This window comes from Manacus vitellinus, unplaced genomic scaffold, assembly GCF_001715985.3.
Source record: "Manacus vitellinus isolate BGI_N305 unplaced genomic scaffold, ASM171598v3 scaffold_108_pilon, whole genome shotgun sequence".
Lineage (NCBI taxonomy): Eukaryota > Metazoa > Chordata > Aves > Passeriformes > Pipridae > Manacus > Manacus vitellinus.
In genome coordinates, this window is record NW_021938835.1 from 340,085 (window position 1) to 345,377 (window position 5,293).

The following is a 5,293-nucleotide window of genomic DNA, read 5'->3' on the forward strand; positions in this document are numbered from 1 at the left end:
TAGTACTTTAAAGGGACTCGAAAAAAAAAAAAAACGTTGGGCTGTGTGATCTCCCCCATCGAACTTTCATGTGGGCGAAGTGTGTCATGTGTGCGAGAAGTCATGCCGGCTCCCGGCTATCTCCCGCTTGGGGAGCTCGGGGGCTGCGCGGGGAATCGGTGCTCCGGTTGGATCCTAACCTATTGCTAGGGAGCTGTGGTTTTGGTTTTGTTCGGTTGTGTTTTGTTTTTTTTTTTATTATTTTTTGATCTAAAAAAATTGCCATTTAGAAGAAAAAACGACAACCAGACACATTATCCGCACCCTTCCCTCCTCCAAAAATATGTATATATGTATAAAAACCTCAAGGAAAAATAACAGTGGAGGTACATTAGATACATTGAGGGCACCAGCACGCCTCGGTTCTCCATGTGGATGCTTCCCAGCTGAATCCAGCTGTGGGCAAGCACCTGGCTGTTGCTGAAAAGAAGGCGATCAGAATTCAGGAGTATTAGTTAATAAGTGCCTGATCCTGTTGACCCTGTTCTGGTTCACCCACTCAGCTATGCGGGGGTGTTGAAGAAGGTGTCCTGCCAGTTAAACCAATTATAGCTGGCAAGCAGCAGTCATCAGCATTAGTGGAGGAGCTGGAGGTGAGGCCCAGTCACACCGGAGTGTTTTCTGAACTTAAACAGGAGCTTTCTAAGCCCAGCAGAAAGCCAGATTTTAACCCTCTGTGCCGTGAAAATCCGTGGTGCCTTTTCAGCTCTGCTTGCCTGTCGAGAACTCCGCAAGGGTTCCTTATCTCGGGGCTGGGAATTTGTGCTGCAGATGGGAGAAAGCTGGTGTGCGATGAGCAAACGATACAGAAATTCCTTTGATTCAGATACTTGGTCGGAGGAGGAAAACTGGAGTGTTGCAAAACACGCTGAGGATCTTCATATGGTAGTCGACTGGTCTAGTTTTTCCAAAGCTTTCCTTCCAGCAAGGCCATGGAGCAGCCTAGCATGGAGAAACAGGGACTTGGGTTAATGAGCAATGCCGTGGAATGAACACTTGGTATAAACCTTTTGTCTTAGGACCCTAAACATCTCTTTAAAAAACAAACAAACAAACAAAAAAGCCAGGGAGGAGAGTATCCCAGTCTTTTTAGTCAACGGGAAAATGCCTGACAGGATTTGTTGGAGAGGTCAGAATTGCACACAAGTGCCAGAAATCTTATTTCTAGCCCTAGCCGGGGATCAGACCTAAACTTGCTGAATATACATAAAATATCTTCCCAGATACTCTCAAATCTCTCAGGCTTACAGCCAGTTATCCCCGGACACCAGAGCAGAATTCAAAAGCAAAAACGGAAGGGTGTTAAAAATCGCTGTATATTTTTTTAGAAGCCGAACACAAGGATAAACAGTTGTTTAAACTGTGGCAAATTTAATGAACAGATTAGGATGCTTGCTGAGTGAGACTCATGCTGTGTAAAATTCTTTGCTGCTCAATGAGATGTGTAATTTAGATCAAATATTTGTACGTGCTGTTTGAGGTAAAAAACATCATTCAGTAGATTGCACTTTTTGGCTAATGTTATTGAATGTTCTTTTCAAAGTCTTATTTTATTTCAATTACAAGCCTGATACTACTGTCTGATAACAGTGAAGTTGAAATAGGCCTTTCAGGTTAAGGACTCATGTTATTTTTGTTATTTTCCTATTTTTTATTTTCAAGTGATCAGCTGTTTAAGAGGATGAAAGGGCTCCTTGTCATTGGCTGTTGAATGTTTTTATTTCCCTCCCTATTTATATGGACAGCTTTTGAGTGTCTTGTCATTTTTAACAAGCTGGGCTTATTTTGTTAAGCTCCTGATTTGCCACCTCTCTCTGAATTTAAGACTGTATTTACTTTTTTGCCTTGTGGTAACATGGCTAATGGGAGAACTGGCTTGTAATAAGTGATCACAGTTTTGTGGAAGTCTTGATAGTGTCTTATGTGACTATTTAAATACAAGTGCATGTTTGCAGGAAGTTTTTGGGGAGCAGGAGAATTTAGCCCAATGCTGTGAAAAAGGGGAAGGAAAATTGTTGAGAGTGTAGCCTGATAAGGTATCATTCCTGACACCTGAATTGCAGCATCACAATAAACCTGAACAATAGGCCATAAAACTGGCTTTATTCCTTATGTTTCATCTCTCCCATAGGTCAGTAAGAGGATATGAATCTTATCACTCTTTTCCTTAAGTGATGTATGGGAGAACAAGTTACACAGGCCTCTCACAACCCTATTCCTGGTAATAAGGGCAATATGATAAAGCTTTGACTTCAATGGCATCAACATACTGACAGTGGTCTCATTATCAGCTCTTTAAAAAGGGTGTTTTACTGTGTAAACCCATTTCAATTAAAACTTAGGCCCTCTAGAGCTTTTATAAATATGGTAATCCTGTGTTTAGAAATAGTGCCGAGATAACATGGTTTGGAGATGCTCTGCCTGGTAAAGGCAGGAGGTTCCTGGTGCTGAGTATTGGCTTCAATGATTATTCAGAAAGGGGTGAGAGAGGTGAATGCAGTAGGTGAAGGTGTATCACTGTCACTCCTCTTCCTTCCCTTTGAAAGCCAAAATCCGAAGTGAATCATGGCCTGTGAGTGGGAATACAGTAAGCAAAAATAACACAAAGCTGAAGGCTGAAGATAATGGGTGAGAGCTGGAAAAGGTCCAAGGAAATAGATACTCGGTGGGCAAAGGAATTCTGTGGGCTTTTCAGACTTAGCAGAATCTTTGTGAAAGCTCTTCCAGTTAAAAAGCTGCTTTGAAAGCAGGATGGGAACTGTGCCCTGTGTGGTTGGGATGTTGGCAATGAGGAGGAAAGCTTTGCCTGTGTCTCATTCCGTGAGCTGTTCCGTGGTCTGCACTGGAGCAGTCGGATACATCTGTTCACGTCTGCTTGCTTCCTACATGGCAGTGTTTTTTTTCATGTGACCCCTCTCATTTTTTCAGATGAGTGATTTTGGGCTCAGGAACATGGATCAAGTAGCTCCTGTGTCGAACATGTACAGAGGAATGCTCAAGGTGAGTTCTCCTGAGTTGTCACCTCCTAAACCCGCCTGGGGCATCTCCCAGCTGATGAACTTATTGTGTTCTTATTGCACAGGAATTGGATAAGCCAGGTTTTAATTGAAGGGCAACACAGGTTTTAACTGAAACCTTGTACCCTCTCATCTTCCACAGTATTCCCCCTGAGTTCCACAGAGGTGTGAAAAGCAGAACTGAAATAGGAAGGTGTAAATCTTGCCCCCTCAACCCTCTTCCCCAAGGAGGCTCCCTTCTCTCTCTTCCCTAAATCCTAAGATTTTGAAAATGAGAGGTAGGTAAGGACTGAGCTCAAATTTGTTGTTGGTGGTGGAGCCTGGGCTTAAATAAAGGATGGGCACCAGGGGTGGCCTTTGTGTTTAACTTTAAGACTGGCAGAGGGCTGTTCTGATAGGACTGGTTGGGTTTCGTAAATTCCCAAGCATTGTATGGAATAAAAGCAGGTTATTCACTTACTACTTGCAACTGTTACTAATGGAAATCCATCACATTGTGAGAAAACAAAGATACTTATTTAATATATTTTACCTTTAGATTGTGTCTGTTATCTTGTTTTGAGAGGGATTTACAAACTGAGGTCAAATGAGCAGCAGACTGTAAAGATTCAGCATTTAAGGGCTTCCCTCCTCCCCATTCCTGCAAGTTGCATTTTAATCCCAGTGTCAGTTTTTCACACAGCACTGATTAATGTAAACCAAATAAAGGTTAGGGATACACTTTTGGCTCTCATTAATTTTGAGGAATGTCCATGTTTTGAGGAATCAGTCAGTGAGACTGGTGTGCTGACTGCTCTGCTGTTTTGTGTCCCCTCTTAGCTTTTTTTCTCCTCCTCACAGCAACAGTACAATCCAAGAGATCCCCCAACTTAACAACCATGTGCTCTGTAACACAGTGGTTGTTTTAAGCAGTTGTTCAGTTATCATAGAATTGAGTCAAAGTAGAGACCTGTATTTTACTATTTTGTAGCTGTTCACATTTATTTAATTCTGTAATAATTACTCTTAGGTTAAAAGGCCAATTAAAAGAGTTGCATAACTGATAGAACAAGCAGACTTTATTCTACACTATTTTCCCCTTTTTACTACTATTAAATCAAGAACCTGCTTAAACATTAATCTTCTCCTTTTTGAAATATGAGACTAGCATGGTATGGATTTTACTCATTCACATGCCACAGCATTTTTTCCAGTGACTCAGGATAAGGGTCAGCTATTTACACAAAATGCAGGAGTTTCCAGATTGTGTTGAAAGAACTTGCCCTTTCTTTGAGGTGCTGGTGATGACTCAGTGCTTTTATCTAGTAATGTATAAAGAATCTTTTGCCGGCAGATTTGGCAGCTCTTATTAACTTGTTTTATACAGTTGGGGTTGGCTCTGCCTTTGCCTGGGGGGGCACCTGAACCAAAGGCACACAGTTTGTCTCTGCTGGCCAGGGAGGTTTCTGAACCTTTAGCCAAGGTGTGATCCTGGTTGTGGTGGCATGAAAAGTTTGGGATTGTGGAGGAACATTAATGCTCATTTGCTGTTCCAGGAACGCAGTTCGGATCACTTTTTGCATTGCTGCCCTCAAAAATCTTTGCCCTGTCCTCTGCTAAATCCTCTCCTTTGGCATGAACTGCCAAACCAAGTGTTTGCCTAAAACAAAGAAGCAAGTTTGTCTCCAGCTCCCTGAGCTGCAGTAGCTGCCATGAGCAGGCTGTGGTTTTCCAGAACAATGTTCCGTCCTCAGGTGCTTTTAAAAATCTCAGTGGCAACTTGTATCCATGTGTGCCTCAAGATATTGCAGATATGGGTTCTTTGTGACTAACAGGGAAGTTGCATAAGTTGTTTTTTGAAATTATTTCCGCCTCTCTTAACATTCTTTCTGCCCCCCAAAGACTAAGTGGATGGGGGATCTAATAAGGTACCAGTAGTTCCAGCACACACAGTTGGCACATGTGTCAGGTTGAAGGGATTGAAGTGTTCAAAATATAACAATATTTATTGAATGCTGTCAATATAACAATAGAATCCCCTTTTTATCTGGAACACTTTTATCAGTCCTGTTTATCCCTTTCTGGATAATGAAACTGGAAGCGTTTCACTGAGCACTTGAAAGACTTCAAAATACTGCAAAACCAGTAACTCAGAAATATAAAAATCTCAGCAAAGGAGTAACATCTTTCCCCAAGTCCTTTTAAACTGGCTGTATAGTTTCAAGTGATGTGGTTCAGATTAATTTTTTCCTTTTTTT